Below are 15,827 nucleotides of genomic sequence, written 5' to 3' on the forward strand. Positions count from 1 at the left end.
ACCTGAGACTAATTCTCTCCCTCTGGCTGTCTGACTGTCTGCCTGTCTTAATTTACTTGAACAGGTGCCTGTTAGTTTGTAACGGGTTTGGAGCCCACCTGTAGAAAATCTGCAACAGGTTTGTGAGTTTTCTGCAGTGTGTGACTCAGAAAAATGTAGTGTGCGAGCTTTTTGACTGTCGGTAAGAGAGTGTTTTGTTGTGGTTTTCTCTCTGTCTTTCTTTCTTTCTTTTTAGTCAGGTTTAATTTCATGTATGTTTGTTCTCTGTCACTCTCTCTGCGCTTGCTCTCATATTCGTCTGTCTGTTTTTCTTCCATTCTTTTCTTTCCTTCCCCCCATCCATACTTCCTGTAATTATTATTTTCTTTCTCCGTTTTACCCATCATCTTTTTCTCTCTTTTTTTCTTTTCTTTCTTCTTTCCTTCGTTTCTTACCTCCTATCTTTTTCTTTTTTTTTTCCATTTCATTCTTCATCGTCGTTAAGAATTACTGAAGTGGAAAGCAGTTTGCTAACTAAGCTGAACAGGGGTGGGTGAAGGAAGAGGTGGATCCTTTCTTTCCCTCATAAATCATGCGTCTCACAGACACAACGTTCTTCGCTTGTGTTTTTCTTCCCTTCCAAAACACTTGGGACCTTTTTGACGGGGAGTGCTTAGTGAATTCTCTGTCTGTGTGAATGTGTGTATGTGTTGCTCTGTGTGTTTGTGTCTGTGTATGTCTGCGTTTGTCTGTTTCTGACTGTGTGTGTTTGTGTGTCTATGTACCCTACCTTTTTTTGTTGTTGTTGAAAACTTTCACTGCTGGAGTTTAAAAAAAAAATCTCAACTCTGACTGTCTCTCTCTGTCAATGTTTGTGTTTGTCTGTGTCTATGTCTGACTTTTTCTGGTTTTTATTTGGTTTTTTGCTTTTGTTTTAAAAAACCCCCAACTACTTTCAGCTGCTGGAGTTAAAGAAATATTTTTGACTCCTTAAGACTCAAAATATGCATTTCAGTTTAGCTGTCTTCTTTGAGTTTTGTGTGTCTCTTCTTTTCTTTTCTTTTTCTCCACTTCCTTGCTCTCTGCCGTTATTCTATTTCTGTCTGTGCCTGTTTGTGTCTCTATCCTTGTTTTTTTTCCACTTTAAGGGCTGACGTTAAGCATGTATCTTTTAAAAACTCTAATGTGCGGTTCAGTTTAGCCGTCTTTCTTTGAGTTTTGCGTGTGTCTGCTTTTCTTTTTCTTTTATATTTTCCTTTCTTTCTTTGGTTCTTTCTTTTTCTTTCATTGTTCCTTTCTTTTTTCCGCTTCGTTCTTTTTTTGGGTTTCTTTCTTCTATCTTTCCGTTCTTTTCTTTGATTCTTGCTTACTTCATTCCGGTATTTTTGTTAGCATTTTTTCTTTCCTTCTTCCTTGATTCCACTCTTTCTTTTCTTTCCTTTCAGTTCTTCCAATCGTTTTTTTCCCCCTTTTCTTTTACTTCTTTATCGTTCTATTCACACTGCTCATTCACCCTTACATGATTGATGCGTTTTGCCCCTTTCAAATATTTCTTCGCTTTTCCTTCTGCCTATTGGGAACAGTACTGTGTTTTTAGTGTTAGATTTCCTTCCTCTTCTCTCTCTCTCTCTCTCTCTCTCTCTCTCTCTCTCTCTCTCTGTGTGTGTGTGTGTGTGGCGTGCGTGCGTGCATGTATGTATGTGTGTGTGCACGCGATTGCTTCATGTTTGTTCTTCTCCCGGCCCCAGTCACCTTGATCCTAATCATCCCCATATCTTTCCTCACGGCCATCATCGTCATCATCTTCCTCCGGGCCCTGCCACCTCCATCTCCCGTGATGGGGGTTACCCCGTGGAAGGCAGGGAAACGCAGCAGTGAAAATACATCACATGGAGGGAGAGGGGGGGGACAACCAGTTCGCTAACGAGGCTGAAGTGAGAAGGGAGGGGGAGGGGGCGGGGCTGTGGGTGTCGTAGATCTGTCACGCGCTTCACGTGCAAAAGGAACCACCCCCACTGGCGTTTCGTTGAAGAACTGTCATGGCGGAAGTGTTCTGTGCGTGTGACCCGAGGCAGGGGTTAAGCGCAGCAGTCAGAACAGTGCAGGGAGTCGGCCGGGTGGGCCTGGTTGCACGAGGGGTCTCAGCAGCGCAAACCCTGCTTCGCGTTAAGAATTGTTTCCCCTGAATCTGACGCTAATTCCACAGACGAAGGAAAAGTCTTCACGTTGAGCGCACGGACTGCAAAAGCGACCTTAGCAGCGCAAAGTCGGCTTAGCATTAAGAAATGTTTCACTAAATCTAACGCTGTGCCCACACACATAGGAAAGCAATAAATATTGACAATAGAGCTTCATGTGCGTGATCGTAGCGATAAGAAAACTTCATTGATCTGACGCTAAGTCCATAGTCTTTGGGAAAGTTACTTAGCTCAAGAAAACTTCACCGATCTAACGCTAATTCCATAGACTTGGGCAAAGTTGCTTAGCTTAAGAAAACTTCATTGCTCTGACGCTAATTCCATAGTCTTTGGGAAATTCTGAACATTATTGACCAACATGGCGCTGCTAAGTTTGTTCATGCAGTCCCAGTCCAGCCGTGTTGAGTGGCTTCGTGATGGCCAGTTTGGGTGACCACTGCTGCAGTACAGACATCTCCGTCTTCCCTTATTTATTTCTTCATTTATTCATTTAACTATTCTTACATTAGCAATAAAACGCTTTTTTGAGTATATCACTTCAAACATCTAATCAAGTAGCATATGGGGGGAAACGGGTAGATATCCACTGAAGATTCGTACAACAATTAAGTGCGTAAAGTATTGGTTAAAACCTGTTAAATTACCGCCGACAAGACTGTGTAAGCAGGCTTATGAAATGTTACTTATCGTCTTATCAACATATACAAGCAAAACTGGCATTCAGACATGGAAGAAAATGAAAGATATAATTGGTATTTTTCGTTCAAAAATATTTTCCAGTCGGAAAAATACATCTCTATAATTACAAATAAATGGCAACGGTGTCTCCTTGCTCGATTTCGATCCAGGACCTTAGGGCTAAATACAAATAGAGCATATTATATTCAGAATAGTGAGAGTGATAGTGTATGTCAGTTGTGTCATCAGGATTTAGAAAATGAGGATCATTTTGTTTTCCATTGTAAGGAATACAGTGTTATTAGAAATGATTATACATTCTTTACACGTACGTTTGCATTAAGACATGATCTTGTAGCTATCCTTTCATCAAATAATGAAGACATCCATTTTCACTCGCCAAATATATTGTAGAAGCATTCGAAGGAAAAGATTAACCGAACGATCGTTTTAACATGGTAGAAACATAATGTAGAATAAAATATAAGACCCATCAGTGACTCAATTTAGATTGGTAAATAACCAAAAAGAGGCTCGGCTGCAAAGTTGGATGGTCATATGTCCGAATTGCTTAGTATTATGCATGAGTAATATCGAAGATGTTGTATTAATGTCGTGGGTGTGAATGTATGAGTGTTTATGCGTTTATGAATATGTACTAATTTGCTTGTTATTTCCCCGTATTTTTCGTTTTGCTTTTTCTTTTCGTCGTTTGCTGAAATAAGCTGAATAATTCCCTTGGCACTAGAGCTGTAAAACGCTATTTGCCAATAAAAAAAAATGTCATTGTCATTGTCATTCTCTCTCTCTCTCTCTCTCTCTCTCTCTCTCTCTCTCTCTCTCTCTCTATATATATATATATATATATATGTACATATATATATATTGTCTTTATCCCGAAAACCGAACGCAAATATTATAATATTATCGAAAAATGTTTGTCTCAGTGTGTGTGTGTGTGTGTGTGTGTGTGTGTGTGTGTGTGTGTGTGTGTGTGAGAGAGAGAGAGTCAGGGAGAGAGAGAGAGAGAGAGAGAGAGAGTGTGTTTGTTTTACAGTATCTTTCTGCAAGTCCTTCAGGTTTCTCAGATTGACAGAGCTGAATCATTTATCTAATTTGTGTAATGCATGTCTCGCATGGAAAATACTGCTCTTTATCTCTTATTTGGATTCATTTTTGTTTTGGGTTCGTTTTTCTGCTTCGTTTTTCTTTCCTTCCTTGCCGTGTTTATTTTCTTTGTGTGTTTGTTTATTTTCTTTCTTCCTTTCTTTTTCTTTCTTTCTTTTGAACACTTTTCTTGCTTTCATTATCTCTTGTTCGTTTTTTAGCATTCTGAAATTCTTCCAACTTCAACAACAATTTTCCCCATTTCTTTTGAGTTTGTTGCTTACTGTTAAATATCTTTGCTCTAATAATTGCGGCTGAGGGTTTTGGCTCCCTTGTGTAAACGAAGCGAGTCTACGTAATCATCCTTTTCCAAATGTGTGTGTGTGTGTGTGTGTGTGTGTGTGTGTGTGGTAAACTTTTAACGTTGGCATTTTCTCAGGAGCTACAGACTCTATTGGCACGGCTGTGGCATATTTATAGATATCGATATGGCCTTTCCAGACTTCCTCCACCGGAATGACTATACACAACAGCGTTGGCCGCAATTTTCAGAACAGATGTTTCAGCCACGAAACTATCAGTAAATGTTTGGAATTTTCTTTCTAAACACAGACACATTAAGGGTACATTGTTACGTGCTTGTAAATCTATTTGATGCAAGTATTTAATGAACATGTGAGATAATTCTTATGAAAATGAAAGTAAGCTTGCCCCACATCATTTTGGATCCGAAAAATGATGGGAAGTAAATCTTTCCGTGTCTGGCCCGAGGCATACGATTCTTTCGTCAAGAACTCATTAAATCAAATGCGCGCGCGCACGCACGCACGCACACACACACACACACACACACACACACACACACACACACACACACACACACACACACACACACACACACACACTTTCTCACACACACACACACAGACTCACGCAGACAGACAGACAGACAGACACACACACACACACACACACACACACACACACACACACACACACACACACTCTCTCTCTCTCTCTCTCTCTCTCTCTCTCTCTCACACACACACACACAGACACACACACACAGACACACACACACACACACACACACACACACACACACACACACACACAGAGTAAGAAAGAGATTGAGAGGAAGGTTTCGGGGGTGGGAGAAACTAGGAAGAACAGTTAATTTGCTAACATAACAAAACTGAACGAAGATAGACAGGGATTGTGGCTGCCGATTTTGACCTCAGGCACGTTCACTCCGTCTCTGCTGTTCACGACATGCATCGTTCAGCCAACATGATCGCAGAGTTTTGTTCGGTTTAGTTCAGAGCAACGTGACGTTTACAGCGTGATTGTGTTGAGTGAAGTGGCACGACTGGATTATTTACAGCTTTAACTCACTCAGTACGGCCAGTCCTCTCTTCTCCTCTACACAGACCCCTCGGATGTCCAGTAGGTGTCTGAATGACCCAACCTTTAGCTTCCGTCGTCAGAATTGTGGTATTTCTTTGTCAACATTCACCTCTTCAGTGTAAGAGTCTTCCGCTGGTAATATTTTGATGATGGTTATTGGGGTGAAACGCTGTTAACGTCGTCTCTTTCGCCGTTCGTATGGAGAGAGTTAATAGTTGTTTATGATACCTTCAGCAGGGATTAATGTCGTGTAAAATGATACGACTCGATAACCGACAACTTATAATTGTTGTTTATGATACTTTTAGCAGGGATTGATACGATTCGACAATACACAACTTATAATAGTTGTTGATGATACTTTTTGCAGGGATTGATATCACGTGAAATGATGCGATTCGATAATAAACAACTTTGATAGTTGTTTATGATACCTTTAGCAGCTGTAGTTGTGTCAGCTGACAGTCGAACATCATTGTCGACATGGCTGACTGCTGCGTTACCAACACTTCTATCAGTCCGTTCAGCCACCTGTGTAGAGGTGGAGTGATGGCCTGGAGGTAACGCGTCCGCGTAGGAAGCGAGAGAATCTGAGCGCACTGGTTCGAATCACGATTCAGTCGCAAAAATTTTCTCCCCCTCCACTTGACTTTGAGTGGTGGTCTGGACGCTAGTCATTCGGATGAGACGATAAACCGAGGTCCTGTGTGCAGCATGCATTTAGCGCACGTAAAAGAACCCACGGCAACAAAAGGGTTGTCCCTGGCAAAATTATGTAGAAAAATCCTCTTGGTTAGGAAAAACAAATCAAACTGCACGCAGGAAAAAATACCCCCCCCCGTCCCCCCCCCCCCCACACACCCCCCCAAAAAAAATCACAAAAGGGTGGCGCTCTCAGTGTAGCGACGCGCTCTCCCTGGGGAGAGCAGCCTGAATTTCACAGAGAGAAATCTGTTGTGACAAAAAAGAGAAATACAATACAATACAATACAATACAATAAATACAAAGCGTAGGTAGCGTTTTGTAGGTTGTAGGTAAAAGGTAGTGTTGGGTGAACGCGCCTTTGGTATGCAACGGCACCCCTGGAAGACTGCAGCAAGTGTGAACTTCCTCCATCTGAAAAGCATGACAGCGTTAAGAGGTCTGCCCTGATGCTGTGGGCGAGATGTCCAGGTAGATTGCTGGTAATGTGTCGCAGACAGTGGTGGGTACCTTTCCATCGTCTGCTGTCTATCTGTCTATCTGCGTGCTGTCTTTCTCAAATCCCACGCACTATGCGCGCACGTATGCACACATGCTGTCTTTCTTTATATCGTTTCCTTTCTGTCTTTTTTTCTTCTTTTTTATTGGGGGGTGGGGGGGGGGGCAGGAGGGGAATCATTAGGCTAGGCTTTTTTTTTAATCACACACATACACATATGCATGCTCATACATACCCATTCATACTTTCTCTCAGTCCAGTCACACACATATATTCTGTTTCGTTAGACTGTTCTGACGTCACGCACATTTTTTACATACTTCCAAAGATTTTTATTTCGGAAGTCTGTTGGTTCGTTGCTGTACATCGATTTTTCTGGCGAAATGTTAATGTAACAATCGAAAAATAAGAGAGGGAATGAGTGCTTGCGCATGCATGTGTCACGCATGTTAACTTATTCTTTATTATTTCATCATGAGAAATTGAATGTGGATCTGTCTAGGCGCACACACAGCCATTGCCACAGCAACAACCAAGGTGGGTGGAAAGAAAAAATCCACTTCGTTTGAATGTTTTATCAACTCTCTCTCTCTCTCCAACACACACACACACACACACACACATATATAATATATATATATATATATATATATATATAATCTATTCACACACACACACACACACACACACACACACACACACACACACACACACACACACGCAGATGAGAAGCATGCTAATGGCGCTTGCTGCTCGCTGGGCGCTAAACACACAGGTAAGTCCACGAAGCGAACACAGGCATGAAGGCTTTAGCGCCCCTTTCAGCTGGCGACTAACGAGTTACCTGTCCAGTAACTCGTTCCCGCTGATAACTCCTCTCCTCACTTACACGGCATAACGAGGGTTGCGGGCGGTCTGGGGGTGTTCGCTGTCTGCCTTCATTCCGCGGGATCTGAAGGCGTGTGCTGGATCTGCTAGTTAATGAGTGGGGACAGGGGAAATCGAGGCCTGTCCATTTTCCTGTCCTGTTGTGCGCCCATTCTTTCCTACAGCTTCCAAGACTGGTTTCTTGTGTCATGGTTAGGTTTTCGATCCAGTCTGTTTGTCGGTTGGTTTTTGCTTGCACACACATATACGCACATGCTCAAAGATTCAAAGATATTTAATTCTGTAACCCCTTTTGGGACATGGAGGGACGTAAATGCATCGTGTAACAAAAGAAAATCGTCGAAATTCTCAACGATGCAACAAGCGCAATGGTTCATCGTGCGTCCTCAATCGCAACTTTACACAACTCTACTTAACTTGATCAGTTTACTTAAATTCAAGAAATCATTTTTGCTCCCTTAAAACAGCTTACAATAATTGCATAGCGCATGTATATTTCTTTGTGATAAATTTGTTTCTGATTCCATCGTATTTGGGGCATCCCATAACAAAATGAAATTCATCATCAAGTTCATTTCTGCCAAAGTCTTTACAAAGACGTTCTTCGCGGGGAATGCCAAATCGTCGTCCGACCTAAATCTTAAGTCTATGGTTGCTACATTGAAATTTAACCAATGGGTATAATATGTTAACATGTGGCAACCGATAAATCACTCTCTCTCTCTTTCACACACACACACACACACACACACACTCTCATGCACGCAAACACACATCCGTACACACTCATGCACACACTCGTGCACACACACATCCGCACACACACACACACACACACACACACACACACACACACACACACACACACACACACACACACACACACACACACACATTTCGCATCTTTTTCACTGTTCACTTCTGTCTTCCATGGAAGGACACACTCACTCAAATGAGCCAGGCAAATGGGGTCCTATGGTTGTTCGTGTCCTGCTGAGCGCATTCGCCTTCCCAGAGCTTGTGAGCCTGTGTGGAGGTCATGTTTCTGCGGTCTGTTTGTCTGTCAACAGACTGGAATAGTAAATTATGTTTTCATATCTTGCGTCTTCATGGTCCAACTGTGGGTTAATATAAAAAGAAAATCTTCTTGTAATGTTTTGTTTTGTTTTGTTTTGCTTTGTTTTGATTCACACAATAAAAAGTTGGGGACACATTTTCCGGATATCGTGTTGTTATGCGCAGGGGCAAAGCATTCAGATATTAGTGATAATTCCTGTCTGTGGTTCGGATCCAAGAATTTTTTTTAACAGGATTCTTCTACGTTCGGGAGACAGGAAAATGTTAACAGCTTGTTTAATATCTCTTGGAAATATCAATGGATTTCCATGAAAAGTTTGTCGAATGAGTAGTTCACGGGACAGGGATAAATAGGAAACATTTTGGTGGTCACTCTTATATTATTTTAAGCCGTGATAATGGAATATATATTATGACAAAATGAGCACATTGGTTAATTGTTCGGCGAATGTAATCCAGTTGAAAGCTGCGTTGCATTGGAAAGTTCACACCACTTTAATTAAGATAAGGCGTCAGCTCTTCTTAAAAAAAGGGGGGGAAAAAAGAAAAAGAGAAGATTATAAAAAAGCAAAGAAATTGCAGGCAAGCCATTGCAATAGATCACATCACGTTTAAAACAACAGTCTTCAGTCGTCAGATTGGAGAATGAAGTAAACTAAGGAAGAATAACAGGGAAAAGAAAGAAAAATAGCAAGTCTGTGTGTATGCGTGCGTGCGTGCGTGCATGTGTGTGTGTGTGTGTGTGTGTGTGTGTGTGTGTACGCTCACACAAATGCGCATGTAATTCCGTATGATGAATTTATAAAGTATGCCCGACTTCACTCAACACATGTGCCCGCGCGCGCGCGCGGACACACACATACACACACACACAGAGCCGTAATTACGTTACTTGAGCATGCGCAAAAAGGGGAAACTGGGTTCGTAACGGACGGCTGGGAACCGTTTTCTCGTCCAATTAGCTCCCTTTACCTCACACCTCGGTGAGGGAGAGGGGGAGGGGGGGGGGAAGGGATGAAAGATGGAGGGTGGGGGTGAGGTTGGGGTAGGAGAGGGGAGGACGGCAAGAACTGGCCAAGATAGTGTGTGCACGCTTTTGTGAGCAGACACTGCAACATCTTTTTCTTCTGTTTCAACGTAGCATGTGCGGTTGTGCTCAACCCCGACCCCACATATTCCCCTCTTTCCCTCCTACCACTCTTGTTTCTTCCTTTGCACCAGTCCTTCCCCATTTCTTGTCCTCTTCTTCAGTTCCTTCATGTCTTGATTAATCTCTGTAGGGAATGCCGACCTTAAGTGTTTTGTTACTCGTTCTTGCCTCTTGTCCGGTCCGGTCTTATTTTTCACTATTTCCCCCCAAGGTTTAATTGATAATCCTATTTCTGAGTTAGGTAAATGAAAATAAACAAAGTGGGATACTTGCACCACAGCAACATCTGAAGCAATTTGACACACATAGAGAAATAAACATCATGAAAGTAAATAAGTTTGTTTTGGGCAGTTTTCCACTTCTTTTCTTCACAGAAGTGAATGTGAAGCTCGCTACAAACCGGGCGTGAACGCATGACATGCACGTGCGTGTTGATGCTTGTATTTCCATGCAGCCAGCCGCAGCGAAGTGCGTGCCCCAAACACAGTTCTAAATCTGGCACCAAAACAGATCATCGTTCTTATTCATGAAGGTAACATACAAACATCCTCCCCCTAATTAATAGTTAAAAAAAAAAAAAAAAAAAAAACAAGCACGCGTAGTTCATGAGTGCGTTTGCGCGTGTGTATGGATAAATGGTTTTGTGTGCTCATGCGAGAAAAGGCTGATCCATGTGCTCCCGTTTGCGTGCGAAAGCATCTGTCATGCAATTTCGTTTTGTTTGGGCTTTGTTTTTTTCGTGTAAATCTTCACTGCAGTAATGTGCACACACACACACACACACACACACACACACACACACACACACACACACACACACACCAGTATACTTTACCTGACACGCTTGCTAATGAGAGAGAGAGAGAGAGAGAGAGAGAGAGAGAATCTTTTATAATGAAAGTTATAGATAAGCAAGGAGCGTGAGAGAGAGAGAGAGTCGGTGCGCGCGCGCGAGCGCGTGTGTGTGTGTGTGTTTCCCTGCATGCGTGTGTATGTGTGTGTGTCCCAACATATGTGTGTGTCTGTGTGTGTGTGTGTGTCCCTGCATGCGTGTGTATGTCCCTGCATGCGCGCGCGCGCGCGCGCGTGCGTGCGTGCGTGCGTGCGTGCGTGCGTGTGTGTGTGTGTGTGTGTGTGTGTGTACACGGTGCAGTCTGACTCATGCTCTATCCTCCTGTGCGGAACGCTGAGCTGCAGAACACGTTCGGTCGGCTGGTTGTTCAACTGAGTGTGAAGTTGCTCTGTTTTTTGTTGTTTGTTTTTTTGTGTTTTTTTTCAACCTCAGTCTGTTACCGTTTCAACCGAATTCCACGTGTGCTGAATAAGGACTTACATAAACACAATACAGGACTGCATGCATACTTACATCATCATCATCATGCATACTTTCGATACCCCTCCCGCAACCCCCCACCCACTCCTGTGAATATTATAAATCAAGGTACTGTCTCCCATCCCCATTACGAAAGGAAAAGTTACTGCCCCCCCTCCCCCCACCCCCCAGGAACCTAATTGCGCAGTCTGACCATGACACGCTTTTCCGAGAGAGCAGTCCAGGAACTTCCGGTGTACCGGTAATGACACGCACGCGTAGACACACGAGCCACATACCGGAAAAGAGCTGACGTGTTCATTTTCATGGGTGAGGGAGGATGAGAGAACACCAAATAGCCCTCGGAGTTCGGCTATTCTGTGTTTATAACAACACGGTGCAGTTGCAGATTCTACAGTCTTTTCGATAGGCTTTGGCTTTCTTATGCACCGTTTATCAAGGGACGGGAGAGAGAGAGAGAGAGAGAGAGAGAGCATTGAACACTGAAATGTTTAATGTCATTAGCTGTAAAGCTCAAGTGACATAGTTGGTAAAAATCAGAATTTGGTGGAAAACAGATAAATGGAACAGAAAAGAAGAACACAGTTGAAGCAACAGCAACATCAACAACAACAAGAACAACAACAGCAAAAACAAACCAACAACAAAGAGATAAGCGACATTTTGGTACTTTGTCATTAGCTGAAAAAGTTCAAGTGGCAGGGTAAGAGAGAGAGAGAGAGAGAGGGAGGGAGGGAGGGAGGGATAATCTGTTCAATAAAGGCCAATGCCCGTCATAATGGGGTTACTGTGAACAACCACCCCAAAAACAACGAAGTCATGATAATGGTAATGCACATCAATGAATGATAGTTATGAATTGAATGATGTACAACTAATGATAACTTAATGCGCTGCGAAATTTGAATGCTTTCTTCTACAAGTAAATAGCAAACTAGTATGAAACCAGTTTACTGTATTGAGACAGAGACAGAGACCGCAAGACAGACAGATGGAGATAAACAGCACCAAGACTCAAAAATGTTTGATTGTTTAGGCCATATGACTCCATAGAATTGTTTATGCCAACAACTATAAAGAAGACTGTTTATGTGTTCAGAAGAAGGAAAGAAAGATAGAAAGAAAGAGACAGAAAGAAGAAAGAAATAGAGAGAGAGAGAGAGAGAGAGAGAGAGAGTTTCAGAGTGGGGCGAATTGGAATGCGATGACTATCATGACAGTTGGCAATACACATACATTTCCCCTTCTCTTTGTTTCTTCTTGTTCGTATTTCTCTTCCAAGTTTTCTTGTCTTTCTTCTTCTTCTTCTTCTTTCTTCCTTTCTGATTCTTCTTTCTTTCTACTTTTTCAGCCTGTACCTTTTTCCGGCTGGTTGGTATTCTTGTTCCTCAGAGCCATCTCCTTGCCTCCACCCAGACTCGTTCTTTGTTGTACTTTTTGTAGTTCCATTTCAGATTTTCCTTTTCAAAACTGAAAACATGAAAGACCATCGGTTTTTTTATGAGAGAGAGAGAGAGAGAGAGAGACAGACAGACAGACAGACAGACAAATTAAATAAATAAGTTCTGTTACTCTTGGTGAGACAAAGGATCACAAAATACGTACACGCGGGTATCATGGGGAAAAAGTCGAACGCTTTGTCTCTCTCTCTGTGTCAGTCTCCAAGTTTGTCCGTGTCTGTTCCTTCACTGTCTGTGTCTCTGTCTTTCTGTCTGTCTGTCTCTGTCTCTCTCCATACTAGGGGCTGGAGGCATGGAGATTACAGTTTTTGTTCTTGTTCTTTCTCTTTCCCTCTCTCTCTTCCCTCCTCTATCTCTCTCACTCACTCCCCTCCTCCCTCTCATTCTCTCCCCCCCCTCTCTCTCTCATTCCCCCCTTCTCTCTCTCTCTCTCTCTCTCTCAACCTCACTCTCACTCTCACCCCGCCCCCATTTCTCTCACTGTCGGTAGTTCAGCCGTAACGCCGCCCTCTGACCGAGTGGCGATCGTGCTTCCCACACAGGACCACTTGACCCATGCTCCCCCACGGGGCCCGGAGCCTCTTGACCACCTGTTGACGGCCCTCGAGGTCCCTCTTAACGAGCTGCACTCCTCCCGACCCCCTCACTGCTAGCCCTGGGTCACCGTGGACCCCATTGTCGGGCAGCCCCTGAGTTCTTGTGGCAGTGCCGGGAACAAGCAAAGGGGTGTGGGCGAGGTGACCCACATCAAAACGTTGATCCCAGATAATCACCACCTTCGTTTTGTTTGGTTTTTCCTTTTTCTTTCTTGTTTTTTTTTTGGTGTGTGTGTGTGTGTCTGTGTGTCTGTGTCTGTGTGTCTGTGTATGTTATGACCAAATGGGGTTTTTGGTCAGGCGGGGTTTCGGAATGTGTGTTCCACTTTCTGTTGACCGAGATTTCGGTTTGGGGAATTTTTGTTGTTGGTTATCATTTGGGGCAGAATCGTGGAAATCGATTTTTCAGGTGTGGGTGTTGGTTTGTGTGTGTGTGTGTGTGTGTGTGTGTGTGTGTGTGTGTGTGTGTGTGTGTGTGTGTGTGTGTGTGTGTGCCTGCCTGCCTACCTGCCTGCCTGCCTGTCTGTGTCTGTCTATGTCTCTTCCTCCGTGTGTCTATGTGTTATGTGCGTGCGTGAATGTATTGCGCGCGCGCGCGCGTTTGGCGTGTGTATGTGTGTGCATGCGTGTATATCTGAAGAAAACAGAGAGAGAGAGAGAGATTAGCTTGTGTGGTTGCGTGTGTGTCTGTGTGGACATATATTTCATGTTTTTCCGGAGGTAAAAGTGATGATTATGGTTTCACATTTCATGATTCCAGTCCTGGCATCAGTAATCCATATGACATTGTCGAAAAGCGTATTGAAAACCGCCTTGACAACAAGCACATTGACTGGGTTGTTTTCTACGTCTTTCAAGTAATTCATATAAGATTTGGTGTGCTTTATGTAGTATTCAGAGAGAGAGAGAGAGAGAGAGAGAGAGAGAGAGAGAATGTGGCATCATTTGAATAGCTGGTATGAGAGAGAGAAATGGCGACAGACAAACAGATAGACAGAGACTAAACAGTTCACATCCACGCCCATTAGCCACGAAAAACCAGAACGCTAGAAAGAGAGAGACACACAGAGAGAATGACGCTTTCTCCACATCCCCCACAAAATCGATTCTCCAAAAAACACCATAAGACCGGAAAAGACGGGAAGGATCGCACAAACGCGACCTGCAGTCAGCAGTGTCTGATGCGTGATGCACACAGCGGAAGCAGTAAAGAGTTTCCAGGTGACGGAAGAACTGGGAGTGTATCGTTGCACCGCCAGAGGCCGCCGACATCACGTAACACCTCAATGGTGTTGGCCGCGCAGAGAGGCCAGCCAGCTATTTGTTCCGGTCAACGGGTTTTGGCTTGGGTTGGTTGGGAAGCATAACGTAAGCTGCGACTGCCTTCCTGGGTTTTGATGAGTAAGCGGTTAGCGAGGTAGAGTGCAACACAGTGAACAGTAATGATAATGGTGATAATAGTAATAATAACGATAATGATAATGGTAATAATAATGATGATGATGATGATGATAATTATGAAAAAACAAATAAAAAAAAACAAACCCAATAAGATTCATAACAGTAATAACAATAACAACAACAACAATGAAAAAAAAGATGATGACGATGATGATAATGATGATGATGATGATAATGATACCAATGGTTCTTTCCTTGGGTTGTAGATGAGAAAAAACGTTCGGTGTGTGTCGTCCAGCATCGACAGCAATCATCATCATCATCATCATCATCGTCATCACTTGTGCAGAGACAGCTCTACTATCATCACTGTTGCCACCAACGTCGTCATTATCATCGACGTCATAATCATTTTTACCACGATTGTAATCATCGTGATAATCACCACCATCAATACCGGTACGGTCATCATAATCACAACAGGAAGCCAATGTATACCAAGAGTGTCCGGGAATCCAGATGATCCCAAGTCTCTGCCTCTCAAGCCAGATCCCCCTCGCCCGCCCCCCCACCTCTCTCTCTCTTTGACCCACCACCCACCTCCACCATCCTCTTCCTCCAGTCCGTCCTTGGACTAGATGTTTCTCAAAAAAAGAGAGAAACGTTTATGAATTTACAAAGGAAGAATTTTAACAGAAGTGCTGATTACTTATGATCACTATGAAGATCACAGTATTGTCCATTTGCACGAGACCCCTTACAAAATGGGGAGTAAATCCTACCAGTTTTGTTCATCATGGTAAATTATTCATTCTCTCCTTATAGACCAGCATGTACCCGAAAAATCAAAACGGACTCCAGGAATGGGAACATATGGTTCGTGACGGGAAATGGACATAGCTTACATGTGCATGTGCAAACAACATGTGGTTCGTGACGGGAAATGGACATAGCTTACATGTGCATGTGCAAACAACTTGTGGTTCGTGACGGGAAATGGACATAGCTTACATGTGCATGTGCAAACAACATGTGGTTCGTGACGGGAAATGGACATAGCTTACATGTGCATGTGCAAACAACTTGTGGTTCGTGACGGGAAATGGACATAGCTTACATGTGCATGTGCAAACAACTTGTGGTTCGTGACAGGAAATGGACATAGCTTACATGTGCATGTGCAAACAACATGTGGTTCGTGACGGGAAATGGACATAGCTTACATGTGCATGTGCAAACAACATGTGGTTCGTGACGGGAAATGGACATAGCTTACATGTGCATGTGCAAACAACATGTGGTTCGTGACGGGAAATGGACATAGCTTGCATGTGCATGTGCAAACAACATG

At 43.2% G+C, this 15,827-nt stretch overlaps 1 protein-coding gene across 1 annotated transcript in view; it reads left to right on the forward strand.

Annotated features, from left to right (window-relative positions):
* LOC143296873 (uncharacterized) overlaps positions 1-15,827 on the forward strand; it is a 95,212-nt gene that overhangs the window by 45,555 nt on the left and 33,830 nt on the right. The gene's annotated exons all lie outside the window — the stretch shown is intronic.

Source organism: Babylonia areolata, chromosome 22 (assembly GCF_041734735.1).
Source record: "Babylonia areolata isolate BAREFJ2019XMU chromosome 22, ASM4173473v1, whole genome shotgun sequence".
NCBI classification, from domain to species: domain Eukaryota; kingdom Metazoa; phylum Mollusca; class Gastropoda; order Neogastropoda; family Buccinidae; genus Babylonia; species Babylonia areolata.